Here is a 21,471-nt window from a genome sequence, read left to right as displayed (position 1 = left end):
CCTACTTCTATTTAAGTACAATGCTTATTAAGGGGTTATTCTGTATTTGATGTTTATAGAGAGTCACTTGCAGATTAACCCCACTAGGTGGCTCTTAAGACCCATATGCAGTAAGGAGCTCTTTATCAGTCTGTAGATGGGGGGGGAGGGGAAGAAGGCTGTACTATTACACCCCCCACACCAGGATGAGTAAGCACAAGTGCAACTTTAATTAAGTAGACACAGAACTGAAACACTTTTCTAAAGGATTCTGAATAAAAGATTTTAACCATCTATGTGCTCTCTAATGTGAAATATACAGAAAGCAAGGAGAGGACGTAAGTAACTTAGTAAGTTACTTTGCATGCAGGCTGAGAATATTTTCCCTATTCTATGGAATAATCTTAAACCCTACATACATTGTTTTACTGCTGCATTTACCCTACACTGTCAGTAGCTATCACAGAATCATAGATCATAGAATCAGTAAGGTTGGAAGGGACCTCTAGAGAAACTATACTAAATGACTTTCAGGTTTTTAAATGAGCTATAATTAAGTTCATTTAAAAACCTGAAAGTCATTTAAAGACGGTAATACTTAAATAGGAGAAAAAGCTCCTGTATGAGATTATACTTAATGTCAGAACAAAACAGAAGAAAGGCACTGAAGTCTTCTCTATGCTTTACAAAAGAAATATTTAAACAGCTACAAGCCTACTAGCAGAAGAAATTTATAGTAACTCACTTTTAGAGACTATAATTCAAGTAGTCTGCTATCTTATCTAACAGAAGCTGCTGTTAAAGTGAAATAGAACGGTAGAATGCAATCACTAACTAGTTGAAGAAAAGTAAGTACAAGATAGGCTGCAAAATATAATTTGCTATCACTGTTGGTAGTTTCAAAGCGGGTACTTCATTTCTCTGTGCATTCACAGATTGTTTGTAAAGTGACTTCGTCCTCATCATCACCTTGTCATTGTTCTTCAGCAGTAACAGATGTTAAATCCTGCACAAGAACAGTGTATCAAGCTTGTCCCCTGCCCATCATAACTAATATACTCCTTAAGACTATATTCTAGTCAGCCTTTTCAAACTTCACTATTACATTTTGGCAGTTGCTCTGGAATTGCAATTTTATCTTCCTAATAAGCTGTACAACTAGGATCATCTTTGGAAAAGAAGGAAGTGTACAGAAGACTGCATGTAAAATAGTTTTTTCTGGGAAGTGATTTTATCTCACTTTTTTGCAATATGTTTCTATAATTTAATAATCTTATACCTATGTAACCTGCCATCTGGCTACAGCAATAGGGACAGGAAAAAAAAAGCATTTTACTGTTGTTTCTGACTCTGCAAGACTACGCATAGTCTTGTAGGAATACATAGTTTACGTCTAATCACGGGATCCATAATCCAGGAAGTAAATGGATTGTCAATATGGAAGCTGTCATCCAATTCTCCTTTTGCATGGCCACCTTACAGTAACATTTACAGACAGCCTGGCACTAATTCAAATTATTTAATGCTAATTAAAAAATGTAGGTTGTAAGCTTTCAAGAATACAGTTATCCATTTTCAACTAGCACACCCAGGTTCCCCTTGTAACTGGTAGTTTGAACTCAGTAAGAAAAACAGAACATTGAATTTGCTACTGGCATTTTAGAAAAAAGCAAGTGATCATTAAAGCAGATGTGCTTATACTGTTTTACTTCGTGTTTTTGTTAATCTGTAAAGCATTCTCTTTCAGTGTCCTGTATTCTCATTTTAGACAAAATATTCACAAGGTCAGTGACTCCTGATCATGTCCTATCTCCAAAAGATTGGGCACGAGTGGGTTTGGATTGCTTTTGTCTAAAGTGGAACATCTTTTCTAATGAAGCATAGCATTTCCAGTCACCATTCCCTGCTAAGATTTCTACTTGCTTCATTTGTGAATGGAAATCTTTGCAGGGAACATAGTAATGCCTACATAATCCATGTTGTGAAACATGTTACGTGTTTAGATTAAATTACTCAGTTCCTTTATAAACTGGTGATTTAAACCCTACAGTTTTGATGTTACGTGGTCCAAATCTAATAGTTATCACACAAATCCTTTTTCTATACTAATGCAATTTACTGACCATCTTAGGTTTGTATTACATCTAAGCTGATACTCCTTTGTTAGTCTTGACTGAACATCAAGTGCTTCAGACATGCAAGAAAAGCACAAGAAAGTTTCCTCTATGAATTAAAGTCATTCCTAGCACTGAAGCTAAAACCATATAGTCTGTTCTAACCTTTCTTAAGAGCTACTAGATACAATAATACCTGGTCTTTCTTAATTCACATAACTAGGGCTAGGAAAACACTAAGCTTATGTGGAAGAGGGACTATACTCCTAATGTTCTTCAAAGGAAATGTTAGGAGGTTGAGTAGCTTTCCCCTCTTCTTCTATTTTAAGAGGTTAGTTTTAATAAAATCCTGATACAGAAGGTTTTACCTTTGTGACTCATGAGCTTTTACTCACCTATACAGCTACCGGAGGTACTAAAAAGCTTATAACATTCATCATAAATAGTTCTGAACACCAAAGACACCAAAAGATAGCTGAATAACTGCTATCGGAACAATGGCATTTAGTATGACAGCTCTAGGATTTGTCTACTGATTGTATGAGAAAGTAGTCACGAAGACTGGTACGCATTGTTTAAGTATGCTCAAGAGTTTAAGTAGAACAGAAAGTGGGTTTTCAGCCTCCAAAGTACGAGAAGACATTTCAAGAAATGGAATAATACCCATGTTTTGCTAGTGTCAGGCATATTTTCTTCCTCAGCCAGGGACAAAAGTCATGAGGAAAGCAGCAAGTCCTTCTGCACACTGTAAAGTGCTTGGTTAACACTCAAGTACTGTAGATTTAATAGCACTATTCACTATTATCTGAAGAGCTGCACTTGCTGTGCTGACGTGTCTTGAAGTTGGGGGAAGCATTCCATGAAAAACCACTCAACGTGGATAGAGATCACAAGACACATGATCTAGCATAAGGTTTTAGAAGAAGTTAATGAATCAGTTAGATGCTCAAATTTATTTCTGAAGCTGTCGCACAAGTGTGGCAGGCAGCAGCCTCTCTTAAAAGAGGCAGAACCTCAGCAGAACCAAAAGTAGGAGACAATGGTCAGGGGCTTAATTATAACTTGCTTATATGCCACGGCTGTAAGACAAAACAGCTCTACTGTGTTTTCTAGGACATGGACTTGGAGGTGGGAGATGACTTTTTTTTTCTTTAAACTTGAGTTGATTCCCTGATCCAGCTCATGACTTCACAAAAAGTTTAATGAGAAGAAGGTGCTATATTTCTGGAGAGAAACCAGATGTGCAGCTGGGAAAGCACAAGCATTCTTAAACTGCCATTTCCACTGACACCATTGTCTGTACAAACACTACCCTAGCTGGACACGTGGAGAAACAGACATTCTACTTCAGGTACCTAACCATCTTTAAAACCTGTAAAAGCTTAATATTGTAGAATCCTTTATCCTTCGGCCAAATTTGACTGACATTGGCAAGGAAGATTGAAGAGTTAGTCGGGACTGACAGACAGCTGTATAAACCTTACTTTGTTAGTAAACCAGGTCAAGGGAGGAAGGAAGAAAGTATTCATTTTTCTCTGATTAAAACAAAAATGAGCATTTTACAAAAATAATTACATGTTTTGTTTTTTATGGTTTCTACTTCTAGGTTTAACAATTCTTGTTTAACAAAACACTGGAGAATGCAGGCATTGATCCCACTACCTCTTGCATGCTAAGCAAGCACTCTACCATTTGAGCTAATCCCATAAAACTCTGAGCTTCAGAGTTTATGGAACTGCAGGTTTTAAATGCATGTAATATTTTCTCTGTCTTGGAGTGGTCTCTCTCTTCACAAATGAAAAAGCATTCAACTTAGATTCCAAAACAAGTTTCAAATATTTCACTTGTAGTATTTTATATTACATTTCCAAATGAAGTGACTAGAAACAGGACAAACCAGAAAAATATGTATTTTCCAAATGTGCAATTAAAAAAAAAGAAGAAAGAAAAAAAAGAAAAAAAAAGATTGTTACTTGCGAGATGGCTTTTGAGTATCTCCAAGGATGGAGATCCCACAACTTCTGTGGGAAACTCGTTACAGTGCTCAGTCATCCTCACAGTGAAGAAATTTTTCCTTATGTTCAGACAGAACTTCCTGTGTTTCACTATGTGCCTGTTGCCTCTTGTCTTCTTGGGGGGAATGCTGAAAAGAGTCTGGTGTCATACACTTTACACCCTCCCTTCGGATATTTATACACATAATTATTAAGATTCCCCCTCAGTCTTCTCTTTGCCAGGCTAAATTCTAGTCAAATGTATTGTAGCATTTGAGAAATAAAGTATGTATATCTAAAAGACAACAGCTTGTCTCACTGTATGATTTCAGTTAAACAAGTGAAAATATCTTTTGTAATTAATGTTTTCCTCCCATCACAAACAAAACATGACAGTGGAGAATGCGGGCATCGATCCCGCTACCTCTCACATGCTAAGCGAGCGCTCTACCATTTGAGCTAATTCCCCTGTATCAACATAGCTTACTCTGTAACCATAGATTTTAATAAGCACAAAAATAAATGGCCTTTGCTGATTCATTCCACTCCTTTAACATGGGTACTAATTCAAAGGCAGCCATTCAGAACACTCGCTATGCTTACTAATTTACCATCTGACCTTGAGCTTGTCTGGGTTTTTCTGTCAGAAATGACAGGGATAAGGAAGGTATAATAAAAGAGAAATGGAAAGCCTTAATACAAGGGAGATGGCTTATCCTTCTCCAAAGAAATGACAAAAAAAGTGAATTTTTCCAAGAAATTTAATGTTTTACTAGGTTAAAGTCAACAAAAACATCATCAAAATTTAAGTCAGTAGTATTAAATGAAATTTAGGGAGTACAACAACAAAGTTGTTGTGTACCTTGACTTCAGCAAGGCTTTTGATACTGTCTCCTATAACATCCTCCTAGGCAAGCTCAGGGAGGGGGGGCTAGATGAGCGGACTGTCAGGCGGATTGAGAACTGGCTGAAAGGCAGCACTCAGAGGGTCACCATCAGTGGTGTGGAGTCTAGTTGGAAGCCTGTAGCTAGTGGCGTCCCCCAGGGCTCAGTACTGGGTCCCATCCTGTTCCATTTATTTCATCAGTGACCTGGATGAGGGGACAGAGTACATCCTCAGCAAGTTTGCTGAGGATACCAAACTGGGAGATGTGGCTGACACACGTGACGGCCATGCTGCCATTCACAGAGACCTGGACAGGCTGGGGAGTTGGGCAGAGACGAACCTCATGAAGTTCAACAAGGGCAAGTGCAGTGTCCTGCACCTAGGGAGGAATAACTCCGTGCACCACTACAGGCTGGGGGCTGACCAGCTCTGGAGAGCAGCTCTGCAGAGAAGGACCTGGGCGTGCTGGTGGATGACAAATTGACCATGATCCAGCAATGTGCCCTTGTGGCCAAGAAAGCCAATGGTCTCCTGGGGTGCACTGGGAAGACTTGCCAGCAGGTGGAGGGAGGTGATCCTGCCCCTCTCCTCAGCCCTGGTGAGGCCTCATCTTGAGTACTGTGTCCAGTTCTGGGCTCCCCAGTCCAAGAGAGACATGGAGCTAATGGAGAGTCCAGCATAGGGCTACAAAGATGATTATAGGGCTGCAGCATCTCCCCTATGAGGAACGGCTGCAAGAGGTGGGCCTCTTTAGCCTAGAGAAGACTGAGGGGGGATCTTATACACATTAATAAGTATCTGAAAGGAGGATGTCACGAGGATGGGGCCAAACTCTTTTCAGTTGTTCCATGCGAAAAGACAAGAGGCAAGGGGCACAAACTGAACCACAGGAAGTTCTGCCTGAATGTGAGGGGGAATTTCTTCATTGTGAGAGTGACAGAGCACTGGAGTGACAGTTGCCCAGAGAGGTTGAGGATTCTCCTCTGGAGATATCCCAAACTCATCTGGATGCAATCCCATCTAGCATGCTGTAAGTGACCCTGCTTGAGCAGGGGGGTTGGGCTAGATGATCTCTGGAGGTCCCTTCCAACCTTACACATTCTGTGAATACAAGGGAAAAAAGTTTTATCATGTGAAACTGCAGAAAATATTACTGCATCTTCAGGAAACATACATATGTTTATACTTGTAAATATAGTTTAAGTTAGAACAGTGCATGCTGATGCAGCGTTTGTGACTGACTTACTATGTAAGTAAGTATTTTATCCACAGTTACAGCAGAACTCATTTCTTCCTATCTCACTTTAGTAAAAAGAGCCAGCAGTAAATGCTTGTTCTTCCTCCCAATATTTACTTTAAGGCATCCCTAAAAGCGTACGTAAAAAGCTATTTACTACATATTATTCTTTCTGAAAGTTTTCTACCACACTTACTGCTGCATCGATTTTCATTATCATACCAGTAATATTCTTTTCCATCTACATGTACCAGGATAAAAATCCACTGTATGTGGATATGTATGTAAATGAAAATCTTTCCTAGGTAGGAGGCATTCCCAGAGAACCCTCACAAAAACGAGGAAAACAGGTAACAACTTTCTACTAGCTATGGTACATACAAATATATGGTTTAACAGGTGTCCAACCATCAATCCTTCACTAATTCAAATTCATGCAAATACCTTACAGTGAACCTCCTCCCCCTCAAAAGTTCCCATTTTCATCAAGTTGTAACAGCAGTGGATGTGAGAGAGGTAGAAAGTTGGCATGTTTCTGAACTTATGACTTACTTGACTTTTAAGGTCTTCCTGTAAACTCCCAAAATAATGTAAGACACTTCATGCTAGCTTGCATCACATGGGCTGCAGCCTTTCAATGCCACCAAATTTGCACTAGATTTTTCTTTTTCTTTGATAAAGGCAACTAATTCTTCCATATGGAGGAAAGTCAAATCACAACAATGCAATGGAACAGCCTGATGAGATACAAGACTGGCATTTGCCTTAATGTACCCTGAGAAGACAATCTAGAAAGCAAAAGTCAGATCCGATTATATTAGTTTTTATCAGTTTATATTAGTGTTGACAAGGAGATACACTGCAGTGATCTGTATTAAATGAGAGTACCAGGACACAAAACCTCCACAGTCCAATAGAGAGATGAAGAAACAGGAATTAAAAAGGCCAGGCTATTTTCAGTCACGTAGGTAAGGAAGGTCTCCTAATCAAGAGGAGGAAAGAGAAAATTTTGTTTATAAATCTATGCAAAAACTTAACCATCACAACAAATTCAACATCACTAAGCCAAAGGACTATTAATTTAATGAAATATACACTTCTTTATCAATGTAAACCGTTATCACGGAAGCAGAGGTCTTCCTCCACCTTTGTCTGACCAGCATCTAATCAACCTTTCTTCTGCAAGATGAACTTTTCAAACATTAGGCCACTTCAGTTGCAGTGGAGTGAGATTTGGGGATGAAAAATAGGGAGAGGTAATCTACTGTTTTCATACTGACTCAGGTTGCACAGGACAGGCAAAGAGAATTGGAAAAATTGAACCTTGTGAAATTCCACATGGGAGAGATCTCATCTGTAGATGTGCAGTCTCCTTCAGTAATTCCTAACAGCGTTTCTTCTAGATTTACAAGCCTCTTGGTATCTGCATTGTAACAGAGATAAAACTGCTACTAGTTCTCCTTCTTCCCTTCCTGCACAAACATTGGAGGAGGTTTTATTCTAGAAAGTAAGTAGTATTTAATCAAAATAACATAGCAGAAAGTGTATTGATACCACTGCTTCTCCTAAATCAAGTCAATACTCTGGCTCTTAAACTAATAGGCTTTTCATATGATAATTTCCACACTGATGATGAGCTGTTACTGAATAAACAGATTGATTCAGCAAAGGAAAACAGCTAAATCTCAGACAGCCGAGCTGTGATTCAGCAGAACTATATCCACCTTTTCTGCTAACATGTAAGGGGAATTAGCTCAAATGGTAGAGCGCTCGCTTAGCATGCGAGAGGTAGCGGGATCGATGCCCGCATTCTCCAGTGTTTTGAGAAGACTGGAAAAAGAAATGGTATAGATTTTCTTCCATATGTTGTTCAGGTTTCTAAAAGAAAATACATAGCTATCAACACATACTATTTCATAAGGCAAATAAATAATTCATAAAAAAGTATAATCTCAATTAGTAGACTGCACTCATGAGCTGAAGAATCATTTCTTTATGAAAGTATTTAATACCAATGGTGTCAATATGTAACACAGGAAATAAATTCACTTGTCCCATACATATACATTAATAGGTTTATTTTTCCTTTTTTAGATTTTAATTCTGTGAGTATTTAGTAAAGTCTCCTATGAAAAGACACAGAAGTATGAAGAAGTATTATCTCACTGGTTTAGAATTACCATCTTTCCAACTATCTTGCCCCAGCTTTTCTACCAAGGATGGGCATGATACACTTCTTCCTAACCTCAATCTCTAGAGGCATTAATCTTGCATTATATTTTACAGAATTATTTTCTGACACTAGCTTGTTTAGCTAGTTAGCTCATACTCTTTTCTGTGTCAGATCACCTGCACTGGCTTTCTTTTAAACGTCTCAACATTTCAATTTCTCCCTCAATCCTTGTGAAAATAATTTGCACTTTAAAAAGATGCCTATATTTGATCAACTTTAACTACTTAAATAAATCATTCATATCATGCATGTGTATCTTAAAATTGGTTCATTTCATATCTTTATAAAATTGCTATAGAAAAAAAATGCACCTGAATTTAAAAAAAGACCATAAAGAAATACATAGAGCCCTGAAATTGTATCACAATGAAAAAATCAAAACAGTGCAACTTGTTAAGTGTGCTTTTGATTTATTCTTTAAAACCCATCAACAGAAATTGTATTTCTTTTTTGTGCAGGCAGTTATCATAATTTTATGTAAAACAGGAATTTACAAAACTCTTTCTCAAAGCAGGAAAACAGAAGTTCAAAGTATTAATCACACTGGCAACAAAGACACACACTTGCAAGTAGCAAAATGGAGAATGCGGGCATCGATCCCGCTACCTCTCGCATGCTAAGCGAGCGCTCTACCATTTGAGCTAATTCCCCCTACCAGAAAACAACTGAGCTTACTGCCACTCAGTAATTTTGTGTTCCTCATTAATAGACTCAGTAGAAACCACACTGAAATTTGATCTGCTGTCTTAAGCACAAACACAAAACCTTTTACCAAAAAAAAAAAAAAAAAAAATCGCACTGGCAGCTGGTCAGTCAGAGCCTGGCTCTGCAATTTCATAGGTAACAGAACATTATTTTCCAGTGAACTGTAGAAACAATTACGTCTTTCTTAAAGCAAATTTTTTTGACAGCTTTATTTGGAATTTTGCCTAATTTGAAATCTGACTCTTTGATTTAACAGCATGTTACAATGTTTTATCCAGTTTAGTTGAGTCTGAAAAATAGAAGGTCTGCATTTCCAAGTAATGGTTGATTTATGTTTGCAGCAAACATCATGATTTCAGAGAAATGTGATTTTATGTTTCTAAAATAGATTTTTCCTATTTATAATCCCTAGGTGAAAGAGAATCAGCCAAGTGACTTTATCCATTTCCAGAGTTCGTAATATAATAGATTTGACTGCATAATGAACAGTAGTGTTCTTTCACTCTGGCTGTTCTTGACCACTGAAATAGCCTCTTGGGGCAACAGACTTCTGGGCCTAAGTTACACAAAGAGCAAGGGAAGTTCCCTGACAAATGGAACACTGCAAAATGTATCTTTGTTTTACACTAAAATCCTGCACAGATCAGTTTGTTCACACTCCAAATGTACAGCCATTCTGATTACGGGAGATTTTCTACAAGTATGTTCCTGCTCATCTCCCCACTGGTTTTCTAGTTCTCCTCAAAACAGCAACAACCACCCCCCTTCCCTGCCCAGGTTCTTGGTACTTTCGAGCATCAAATACTTCAAATAAAAAGAAGTGATTGTTCTAGAAACAGGTGAGTTAATTTTAATATATAAATTAAACTAGACAACAGAGAACACTTAGGCTTAAGGCACAATAAAGATAAAACTTTAAAATATATTCCATGTATATAAATTTTAAAACAGGAAAATTTTAAAAGCTGTAAATAAGCCAAAAGCAAAAGTTTAGACAATGGAGAAATTCTATCCGACTCTCCAAAAACCCTTATGGTTTTCTAACCTGCTCACAAAGCATTTCCTTTGGAAAAGAAAAATAAAAGTCTTTTCATGTCATATTGATTAAATGAAATTAATCTTCTTAACAAGGTGTAACAGGTAGAAAAATCAGTAATATGAACACAGTCACCTCTTAAAACTAGGACACAAAAGACTGGCCAACTTTTAAAGACGGTTGTCTTGAATAATAACACACTCATTTGGTAAAGGTTTCTGTAGAACACATAACCAGGAAGGCTCAGATAGCAAGTATTTCACATCCCTACTGTAGTCTGCATGCTTATTTAATTTCCTTAATAATGAGTACCATTGTTTTGTGAGGGAAAATAATAGTTCACATTATCTGGTAATACAGTCACACATACATGATACACATTTATCAGAAATACATATGTATAAACAAAAAAAAATCACAGGTATAATGAAACAGCACAGACAGTGGCTTGGCTGCAGTCAGAGAACATTAAGTAAAACAGGTCTCCAATGTTTCCTGTTAATTGAAGTTAAAGGGTTAGTCTTCTGTCTTTTAAAGTGGCACTAAAAAAATAAAAAGAGTAACTCTAGTTTACTTTATTTCTAATTTACATTTGTGTGAAATCATGAAATATAATGAGATCCACTTAGCTACACATGGAACATAAAGATTTGTTGACCTAAGGTGACTGACATAGATACTCTGATCTCCACAAGAATCAAGTATCAACATGCTTTAGCCTTTCAGCCTCTCACATCCTCACTCTCTACATCATCATTTAACTTGGAGGATCCAAGCTATATCCAATGTACTTACATTTTCCCAAACAGCTGCTGATTCAGAGTGTCTTTAACTATTGTAATTTGTGTGTTATTAATCAGTGGACAGCTGACTCTTCATTAATCTGTCAGAAAATTAACATGAAACGGATAAAAAGAAATAGGAGCCAGCAACGGAAAGACAAACAATTGACTTTGCTAAAATCCTATGAAAAGGAATTTTGGAGGACTGTATTTCTCTTTGCTTAGAAAAGACAAAAGGGGAATCTGGTTAATCCTTCAGAAATCTTGCAGTAATTTGGCATTTTTATTTGCTCTGATTCTAAGAAAAAACATTTTTTTTTACATCATTGCTTCTCTGAAGAAAAGAATCTCCGGAACTACATTTATTTAATAATTCTTAGGAAAAAAAAAAACCTTCTCTCATACAGTTTCTTTCTTGATTTGCCTGACATTCTTTAAGATACACAGATCACACTGGCATGTAGTGATCCTTCAACTCTCTCAAGGTGCTAAGAACTTGGTGATTTCAGAAAGCACAGTAGCTAAATCCTAGTCCTTGCAATTTAGGTTATTACTGAAATATGAGTATTTGTTTTTTTATAACCAGGGTTATATTTGCACTCATGAAATAAATCATTCAGTATACATTTTTAAAAGATTTTGTTGAACTACGTATTTAAGATATATATCCTAAGTTATTCTCTATGTAGTTCTCAGTGTGACATAATGTAATTCAAAAAGAATGCCTATGGGAGTGCTCTGCCAACATTAAGTCTGTTCTTAGCCACAAGCAAGTATCACAGAATCAGAGAAAGTGAATGTTTATTAGGCAATATTAGGTTGCATTACCTTTACATGAAAGTTATTCTTCTGCTGTATCAACTCCCCCAGAAAAAAACTCTGCTGTATAAAAATCTTCTATTTAATGTAAGTCAGACTTAGTTTACTTTGCTGACACCATCAGACACAGTACCAGCCTGCACTGGAACACGAGTTATGGCATTAACCCTTTAGCAAAATGCTAGAATGCACAGCAGAAGGAACGTCCCGAAGCTTGTTCCTGTCTTTCACAGACAGGTAGGGGCCAAAAGCAGCTCCTGTTTGTGCTCAACTTCATCACAAGTAGAACAGGAAACACTCAGCTACTCAGGCAGCATCTTCTATCTACAAAACTACCCTATGTCTTCTCCAAGGAAGAAGTGGTGGGCTGCATTTTAATTATATATCATTTTAATACATGTTACATATTGTGGTTCTGTAACATCACAAAACCAAGTCTCTCAGATGATCAAACTGAACTCTCTTTTTGCCGCATTCCTGTGAGACGAAGATTCTGGCACTGCCTCACCCTCACTACACAAAAACGTAACAGAATTAAATGGAAGGATCCTATTTCTGAACCAGATGTAACTAGTGAGCATCTCTGAATGTGCAAATTGGAACTACAGGTCTCACTGCAAGGCTAATGGCCTAATCTTCTGTTAAATGCATCAGTAGGAGAAAAAAAAAAAAAAAAAAAAAAAAACAACTTATTAGTATTCCTGCATCTTGAGCTCCCTCCTGTGGATTAAGGAATAAAACCATCTACTCACCAGTAAATGATAATTTCTCCAGTATAATGAAGTAGTTTTGAGAAGAACCATTTCCCCCTCACACTTGTGTGCACACACACACACACGAGAAAACAAGACCAGAACAACTATTTACATAGAATGATCTGAAAAATATATTTGGCTGCTGTATTCAGAGATTAAGGGTATACGGCACATAGAACTCACTGAAATTCAATGTATGCTTATCATCTGCTTACTTAGGCCCACTCGAAAACCCTAGCATTTGTCTTCATTAACTACATACACTGCTGTACTGCCCGGTCACTCTAGAATTTAAACAGGGAAACCGTCCCTATCAGTATGAAATCTGCACTCACTGATGAAGCTATTTAATTACAGTGCACTCACAAGTATAGCACAAAAACATCACAACCAAACTGAATTAAAAACACAGTAAGTTTAAATTAGCACCCACTTCATCAAGTTTTTTGACCCGAGTTAATTCTCCAATTCAATCCTTCTGTTTGTTTCTGGGATGTGGTGATACGTTCTGAATAAACTTCGACTGAACATCTGAGAAGAAAACAACACCTTTTACTAATACAAAGTAAAATTGGTGTTTTAAGGAGGAAGGCGAGTTGAGGCCCAGTTCATACTGGTACTGCAGGGGTAAGAAGGTAAGAACCTCCACTGCCATTCTCCCTTCTAGGCAGCACCCCCAGCCAGAGCCCTCCATGGAGGGTGCCCATCCGCACCTTACCCTGAAGCAAGCACCAAACACCTCGAAACACAAAGCCTCGTGAAAGCGACAACGAGGACAAAACTCACGAACAGGAAACCTCTCAGCAATAGGAAGGGCTGCAAATCACTCTCTTCTCCGCGCTCCGCGATTACGGACTCAACCGTCTGCACGCGCTTCCAACCGCCGCCACCAGCCGTTGCCGCCCCGCCCCCCACTGTGTGCTAGAAGCTTCTCCGGCAGCGCGTGCGCCAGCGCCCCCTAACGGCCGCTGTCGCCGCCGGCGCCGCCACAAATGGCTTTCTCCACCACACCTGTCTTAACGTGGGACTATGAACAAGTCACGCAGAGAGGTGGCTTCCCGGTCTTTGGTACTGCCTGTGGGATGGCGGGTGAGTCTTCAAAGCAAGCTGCACCCTTACAGCAGCGCTTCCCAGCACCCAGTTCTGGTGGTCCCTCCTTAGCAGGCCAGTGTTGAAGCTACCCACCACTGTACCTGTTGGAGGGTGCAGAGGGCAACATGGAGCAAAAAAGCAGATTTTGTTCTGGGTTCCCTGGATGTGATGGCCTTGAATAGAAATAATAATGGCTCAGCGTATACCTGTAGGTAAACCTAAACATATTTTAAAGATGTAAATTCATGCTTAGATTCATGTAATTCATGCTTAGATTCATGTCCCTGCATTTTCTTAGCACTACTCTGAGGATAGAAGTTGCAAAAAGTAATGTGTAAATATACCTATGGACTCATGTTTAAGGAGGGCAGAACTCTGATCTCACAGCTCTATTTCTTGTAGTTCATAGCATTTGAGAGTATGACTCCTAAATAATGTGAATTTACAATATATTTTTGTATGTTACTTTTTTTTTTCCTTAAAAAGACTATAAAATTTCAGGTTGGTTTGTAAAAACTTGGCTTACGCTAAGAAAAAAGCTTGACCTCTGAACCTTCAGTACCATATTATCAGATTACCTTTATTAACTGTGTGTCCAGAAATGGCAGTTTTACTAGAGGATGGGAAAATTTACCTTCAGTCTGTTTTGCCAGAAGGGTTGGTGAAACTGTGCAGGCAACTAAGATTGTCCAGCTGTCTGTTCTCTTCTCACTCCCTTGGTGTCCCTGAAGGTTTTAGCGTTAACCCATCCCCAGAACATTTGTAATTCTGTTATCTTTCCATATTACTGAACCTTTTTTCCCCAAAAAAGTTAAAAAAAAAGAGATTAAAAAACTTACCTTAAGCAAAAGCTGAGCAGATTTTCTGGTGGTAAAAGCTAGTACCTTTCAGTAGCTCACAAGTATACCTTTTGCTGAATATTCTGCTAGTAAAATTTAAACTATTTCAGCTTCTCAAAGGAATAAAAGATCATGGGAATACTAAACAAAATCAACACAGACACCACCAGGAAGTATTCAGGATTGCCTGTTCTAAGTAAGCATTTTGTCATCCTACTAAAAAAGGTTGGGCTCTGCCATGGAGTTATTAGTTGTTAGCTACCTCACTCCAAATTGCTATAGATAATTAGATGAGGAGGTGCTATTAGCCACAGATGAGAGTCAATATGTAGCTGAATCTGTCTAAAAAACATCACATGAAAAACACATGTGCCTTACTTCCCTAGGATTTTATATCATAGTTGCTAGCACGAACCAACTGCTTGCTATAGGAAGGCTTTCTACACAAGAAAATGTGGTTGTTGCTTTGGTAGCCTTTGCAGAGTAGTTTCCTCATAAATATTCAGAAACTTCACTACCAGAATGACTCTTTTTTTTTCTCATTGAAGTCTAAACACTGAGAGATATGTGCAATGACAGTGCCTTCTTGACAGTGCCTTCTGTGGACCTGCTCAAGCTTTGTGTGTTCACAATAACTGGTCAATTATTTCAATTAACTTTCAGAAAGAACTCAGATTTTGTGGTACGGAAACCTAGTATGTTTTCCATCTAATGTTTTCAGCAGAGAAAATGTGCTGAATCTTGTGTGCATGTTCTAGCAGCTGAAATGAGATATTTATATTGCAAAGATCCCTCTTTACTTCACAAGCGCTACAAGTACATCACTTTTATGCTGTTTCTGACCTCTAAAACATTCTACAAATATTAATAAACCACATACAAACGTTCACTCTCATCAAAAACAAGAATTGTATTTAACTTTGTCAGATCTAGCTTTAGTATTTTTGGAAATTTATCTAATGCAACTTAAATTTAGACAAATTTAGCTTTGTCTTTGATTCTTATTCTCACTTGCACCCTTCCTGCCTTTAGAGAGCTGACAACTAACTCCATTCTTTTTTCTGGGTACTATATTCTTTCTTCACATATTTTCTAGTGGCTAGCTGTTGCAGGCACCATCAGGAAATTTGTGGCAAATTGACTTGAAAGTATGTCAAACACCATGTGAACTCCCATCCAGAATAAAGACAGTAGATTAAACTATTCCTGCTTTATGTTGCCACCTGTCAAATAAGCCACCTCCAGAAACAATCGAATGTGTATGCAGAAGAGCTACAAGTGAGCTATCACATGTCAGTGCTAATGTGAATAAACTATCAGATTCAGTGTCAGCAGAAGCTGGTAAGACAACATGAAAACAAGTCAGGCCAGTTATAAACCAGTCAGGTGACAATTTTGCTTTCATTCAGATGTCCAGTTGATTTCCCTTTAGCTTTACTTAAACTTTATGGATGATTAATCTCTTCTATGCTGCGTTTTTTTGTGAAATGAAAAATAACTTGTCAAACATTCATTGTCTGGTATAGGGCTACAGCACAGCAATAACCTCTGCTTCTCTGTAAATGGAAGAGCATAAGCTTAATCAACAGTCAGAATGCCACAGTGTGGTAGATTAAGGTAGCCGTATGTGCAACTATACATACGGCCTACAGAGAAGAGCATAAATCCACACTGCCCTGTCAAATCAGGAGAAGTTTGTAAAATCTTCATACTCTACAGAGAACTGGAGTCCAAGTTCACTTATCGAGTATGTCATTTTATATCCATAAAGTTTGTGTATACACATAAGTTTATGTTTCAAAGATACTGGCTGAGAGATTGCCATAGTTGAAACAATAAATGTGGGGAAAGTGCAGAGTGAGGAGATAAAGTCAGCCCCTGGATTTGGTTGAGTTCTGAAAATGCTGGATTAATCAACTACATTCACAGAACTACAGAATGGTTGAGGTTGGAAGAGACATCTTGAGATCATCTAATCCAACCTGCTCAAGCACAGTCACCTAGAGGACATTGCACAGGATCAGATCCTGGTGAGTTATGAATAACTCCAGAAAAGGAGACACCATAACCTCTCTGGGCAACCTGTTCTAGTGCCCTGTCACCCTCACAGTAAATTTTTTTTTCTCATATTCACGCAGAACTTCCTGTGGTTAAATTTGTACCCATTGCCTCTTGTCCTGTTGCTTAGCACCACTGAAAAGAGTCTGGCCCCATCCCCTTGACATTCTCCCTTCAGATATTTACACACATTGATAAGATTCCCCCTCAGTCTTCTCTTCTCCAGGCTGAAGAGGCCCACCTCTTGCAGCCATTCCTCATAAGAGAGGTGCTGCAGTCCTCCATGTCTCTCTTGTAGTGGGGAGCCCAGAACACAGTACACTGGATGCAGTACCCCAGATGTGGTCTCACCAGGGCTGAGTAGAGGGAAAGGATCATGTGCCTCCACCTGCTGGCAACACTCTTCCCAGTGCACCCCAGGATACCATTGGCCTTCCTGGCCACAAGGGCACATTGCTGGCTCATGATTAACTTGTCATCCACCAGCACGCCCAGGTCCTTCTCTGCAGAGCTGCTCTCCAGCAGGTCAGCCCCCAGCCTGTAGTGGTGCACGGGGTTATTCCTCCCTAGGTGCAGGACACTGCACTTGCCCTTGTTGAACTTCATGAGGTTCTTCTCCGCCCAATTGCCCAGCCTGTTCAGGTCTCTCTGAATGGCAGCACAGTCCTTGGATTTATCAGCCCCTCCTGCCAGCAGTTTGGTCAGCAAACTTGCTGAGGAGGCACTCTGTCCCTTCGTGCAGGTCATTGGTGAAGAAGCTGAACTAGACTGGACCCAGTACTGAGCCCTGGGGAACTCCACTAGCTACAAGCCTCCAGCTGGACTCGGCACCACTGATGACAACGCTCTGAGCTCTGCCTTTCAGCCAGTTCTCAATCCACCTGACAGTCCACTCATCTAACCCCCACTTCCTGAGCTTGCCTAGGAGGATGGGAGACAGTGTCAAAAGCCTTGCTGAAGTCAAGAGAACATCCACTGCTCTCACCTCATCTACCCAGTCTGTCATTCCATCATAGAGGGCTATCACATTGGCTCAGCATGATTTCCCCTTTGTGAATCCATGCTGACTACTCCTAACCACTTTCTTTTCCTCCATATGTTTGGAGATGGCATCCAGGAAGAGCTGTTCCATCACCTTTCCAGGGAAGGAGGTGAGGCAGACTGGCCTGTAATTTCCTGGTCCTCCTTCTTGCCCTTTTTGAAGACTAGAGGGACACTGGGTTTCTTCCAGTCCTCAGGCACCTCTCCAGTTCTCCATGGCCTTTCAAAGATGATTGAAAGTGGCCTGGCAACAACATCCACCAGCTCTCTCATTATTCGTGGGTGCATCCCATTGGAGCCCGTGGATTTATGGATGTCAGGTTTGCCCAAAAGACCTCTAACCTGATCCTTCTTGACCAAGGGAACCTCTTCCTTTCTCCAGACTTTCTCTCATCTCCAAGCTCTGGGGTTCCTGAGGGCTGGTCTTAGCAGTAAAGACTGAAGCAAAGAAGGCATTCAGTTACTCTGCCTTCTCTGTATTCTCTGTCACCAGGGCACCCACTGCATTCAGCAGAGGGCTCACATTTTCCCTGGTCTTCCTCTTGCTACTAATGTATTTGAAGAAGCCTTTCTTGTTGTCCTTGACATCCCTTGCAAGATGTAATTCCAAATGGGGCTTAGCCTTCCTCATCACATGCTTGCATACTCTAACAGCATTCTTATATTCCTCCCAAGTGGCCTGTCCATTCTTCCACATTCTGTGTACTTTATTTTTCTGTGTGAGTTTTGCCAGGAGCTCCTTGCTCATCCCTGCAGGTCTCCCGCCCCCTTTGCTTGACTTCTTACTCACAAGGATGCACCACTCTTGAGCTTGAGGTGATGTTTGAATATTAACCAACCCTCTTGGACTCCCCGCCCCTCCGCTTCTTTCTAGGGCATAACCCATGGGATTCCTCCAAGTAGGAGGCGAAAGTCCGCTCTCCTGAAGTCCAGGATTGCAATCCTACTTACTGGCTTGCTTCCTTCTCACAGGTTCGTGAACTCCACCATCTCATGGTCACTGTAGCCAAGACTGCCCCTGACCTTCACATCTTCAACCAGTCCTTCTTTGCTTGTTAGTACAAGGTCCATCAGCACACCTCTCCTCGTTGGCTCCTCCACCACCTGTGTCAAAAAGTTACTGTCAGTGCTCCTGGACTGTTTGTGCCTAGCAGTGTTGTCTTTCCACCAGGTATCAGGGTGGTTGAAGTCCCCCATGAGAACAAGGGCCTGTCATCATGAGGCTACTTCCAACTGTCTGCAGAAGGCCTCATTTTCTTCCTCTTGCTGATCAGGTGGCCTTTAGTGAACACCCACAAAAACATTCACTCCCAGCAGAAACAAAAACTGCATGCAACTTTGGCTTGCATTCACATGCAGATTGTTCAAAACTCCAGCACATCATGATCCAGCTCAAGTTCAACATGTTTCCCTTGAGAGCTTTCCAATCCCCATCAAGACTTCCTGATCCCACTTCTCATTTCATCCATGCTTCAGTATGTGTAGTTGGGTTTAGGGAAGGAAGCAGCAGGAAGGAGGCTGGGGTAAAGAGGGAATAAAGGAAAGGACCAGAGCACTAGGGGGTGCAAATTGCAGAAGTATACAAGAATACCGAGGACAGCATTTTGTGGAAGGGGAGAGGTGTAATCTGAGGAAATGTGGCTGAAGGCATGGAACAACTGGGAGAGGTTATGCAGGCGCAGAGCAACAGAAGACAAGGTGTGGAGACAGGTCTCTTGAGAGTGCATCACTGCAGTAGTGGTGACTAAGCACAGAGCACGTAGAGAACAGAGAGGAACCTCCTGGGCTCAAGCCACCTCTGGCCCCAGGCTGCTTGGCCCAAGCCCAACAGCAGGAAAGCAGGCCTGTTTCGCCCTTGCCCAGCTTCTGTCAGCAGCAGCCACGCTGGCCAGGTTGAGCTGATGCACTGTGGCCCAAGTGGGGCAGCCCAAGCTGGCAGGGTTGCTACCATGGGGACGTAGGCACTAGTGTCCAGTGCACATGCAACTGGCACCTGCTCTTGGTGGTTGAAGCCGGCGTGTGTGGGGCTGGGTGTGTGTGCGTGTGACTTTTTCAAAATATATCAGTTGATCTAGTAGTAGATATTGCTTCTGTCTACAAACTTTGTTTTGTCTGCTGTATTTTTTGAGTTCTGAATGAAATCACAGCAAAACATGGTAATACTTTTGTATTACGATGACTATAGTATTTGAGAAAAATATGAGAGCGTTAAGAAAAGGTTACTATTATGTCTGGTAATTCATTTCAATAATCTGTAGACTCTTCTGAGTTAAATATTTGCTCTGATAAAGATGTAAATTAATAATACGTTAAGAAGACAAGCCACTATTGTACATAATTGTGTACCTGCCTATGGTACAAGGTTTATGTACTGTGTCAAGTCATGCAAACATTTGTCGTGCTTGTATGTATTCATTTTTCATAAAGTCAGTGTTTTAAGGTTGCTAGAATCTATGTATTTATTGTAGGGAAGTGCATTTGGGGAGGTAATAAACAAGGAAAGTACAGATGTGTTTTAATTCTGCTTGACTGTGTTACCCCACAGAAGAGCAGCAGCCAGACACTGTCCCTTCAAAAGGAAGTTGGTAGAAAGAGGGAAGATGGCAAGAATGGAGCAAAGCTAGTTTTTTTTCTCTGTAGTGAAAGATGTGGATTTGTCTTTTAAGCTCTCAGAACCTAAAGGGTTATGAAGCTAAAAAGATAACATTATCTGTATTATTTCCTGGAGAAGAAATCTATTCCTTATTTTTCCTTACTTCTTGACATAAATATATACATGTGCATATATATAGGCATAAGCTTGGAATGTAAAACTCAGTTTCAATCAAGCATATAATATTTTTCTCTTATTAAATATTTTTGGCAAGTTTTTCATGAGCATGAAAAACTGTATGCCTTGAAAATTGGAAAAAACATGGGTTTCCATATTGAATTTGAAACAGTTGTGTAATACTTTGTTTTCAGTAAGACATTTTAAATGACTCTTGATCTTTTGATGAGCTTCTGTATGAAAACAGCTAAATAGCAGACTTGTATTATGAAATTTATGACAAATAAGATTATTCTGATAGTGTATATTTTGAAAGATTTATCACACACTTCCAGCTGTGAGTTGCAGTCAGTTGTTGGTGAGTGGAAGGAATGACTCAGCAAGAAACAATCAATTATAATAAATAGCAATTGTATTTTGGTTATCAGTATGTCTAGAGTGTACAGCTGTCTGTTACAGTGGGTTTTTTTTCAGCTGGGGAATTAGCTCAAATGGTAGAGCGCTCGCTTAGCATGCGAGAGGTAGCGGGATCGATGCCCGCATTCTCCACTGTATGTTTTAAGCAGTTTATTCATTGTGAATTAAAAAGCAGTACTTAAAAATACTTACTACAATTACTATTTCATACAAAAGCAAAATATGTATAAAAATATGTAGGAATTATAAAAAAATCACTATCTTCAGTATTTAATTTTTTCTTTTCAAAATTATATATATATTTTGTTTTACATACAGGGAGGAAAATTTAATCCTTAGCAGAAAAAATAAAGCTTATTGATCTTATGCAGGTATATAACTGCTTGTACTTCTATCTTGGCAGCATGAGCAAACAGAGCAAAACTTAGTGCCTGTAAATGTGGTGCCCTTGTTTGCCTGGAAAAACTGAAAGTGAAATCATTCACAAATTGTGTAATAAAAATTCATACAGTGATTCTGTGCAATCTTGGGACTATACATATTAAAACACATGAAAATCAAGAAACAAAAATTGTGAATTAGGTTTTAAGGAGGGGGAAGGATACTCTGCAGCATGGATGCATGTGTGGCACTTCTGGAGAGAATTAGTTTTGACATCCTTGTATGAAGTGAAAAGATAGGATTTGCCTCTGGAGTGATGGGATGGAAATTGAA

The 21,471-nt window shown here is 39.5% G+C and overlaps 3 non-coding genes across 3 annotated transcripts; 2 read left to right on the top strand and 1 right to left on the bottom strand.

Moving 5' to 3' along the window:
- Window positions 1–7,953: 7,953 nt before the first annotated feature.
- Window positions 7,954–8,026, top strand: TRNAA-AGC (transfer RNA alanine (anticodon AGC)). Its single transcript has one exon. It is a non-coding gene; the product is annotated as a tRNA-Ala (tRNA).
- Window positions 8,027–9,021: 995 nt separating this feature from the next.
- On the bottom strand, window positions 9,022–9,094 carry TRNAA-AGC (transfer RNA alanine (anticodon AGC)). Its single transcript has one exon. It is a non-coding gene; the product is annotated as a tRNA-Ala (tRNA).
- An 11,722-nt stretch (window positions 9,095–20,816) lies between these two features.
- TRNAA-AGC (transfer RNA alanine (anticodon AGC)) lies at window positions 20,817–20,889 on the top strand. The gene has a single exon. It is a non-coding gene; the product is annotated as a tRNA-Ala (tRNA).
- The last annotated feature ends 582 nt before the right edge of the window (window positions 20,890–21,471 follow it).

This window comes from Rhea pennata, chromosome 2 (assembly GCF_028389875.1).
Source record: "Rhea pennata isolate bPtePen1 chromosome 2, bPtePen1.pri, whole genome shotgun sequence".
In the NCBI taxonomy this organism is placed as follows: Eukaryota; Metazoa; Chordata; class Aves; order Rheiformes; family Rheidae; genus Rhea; species Rhea pennata.
The sequence above is the reverse complement of the archived record's forward strand: the minus strand, read 5'-3'. Positions and strand labels throughout refer to the sequence as shown.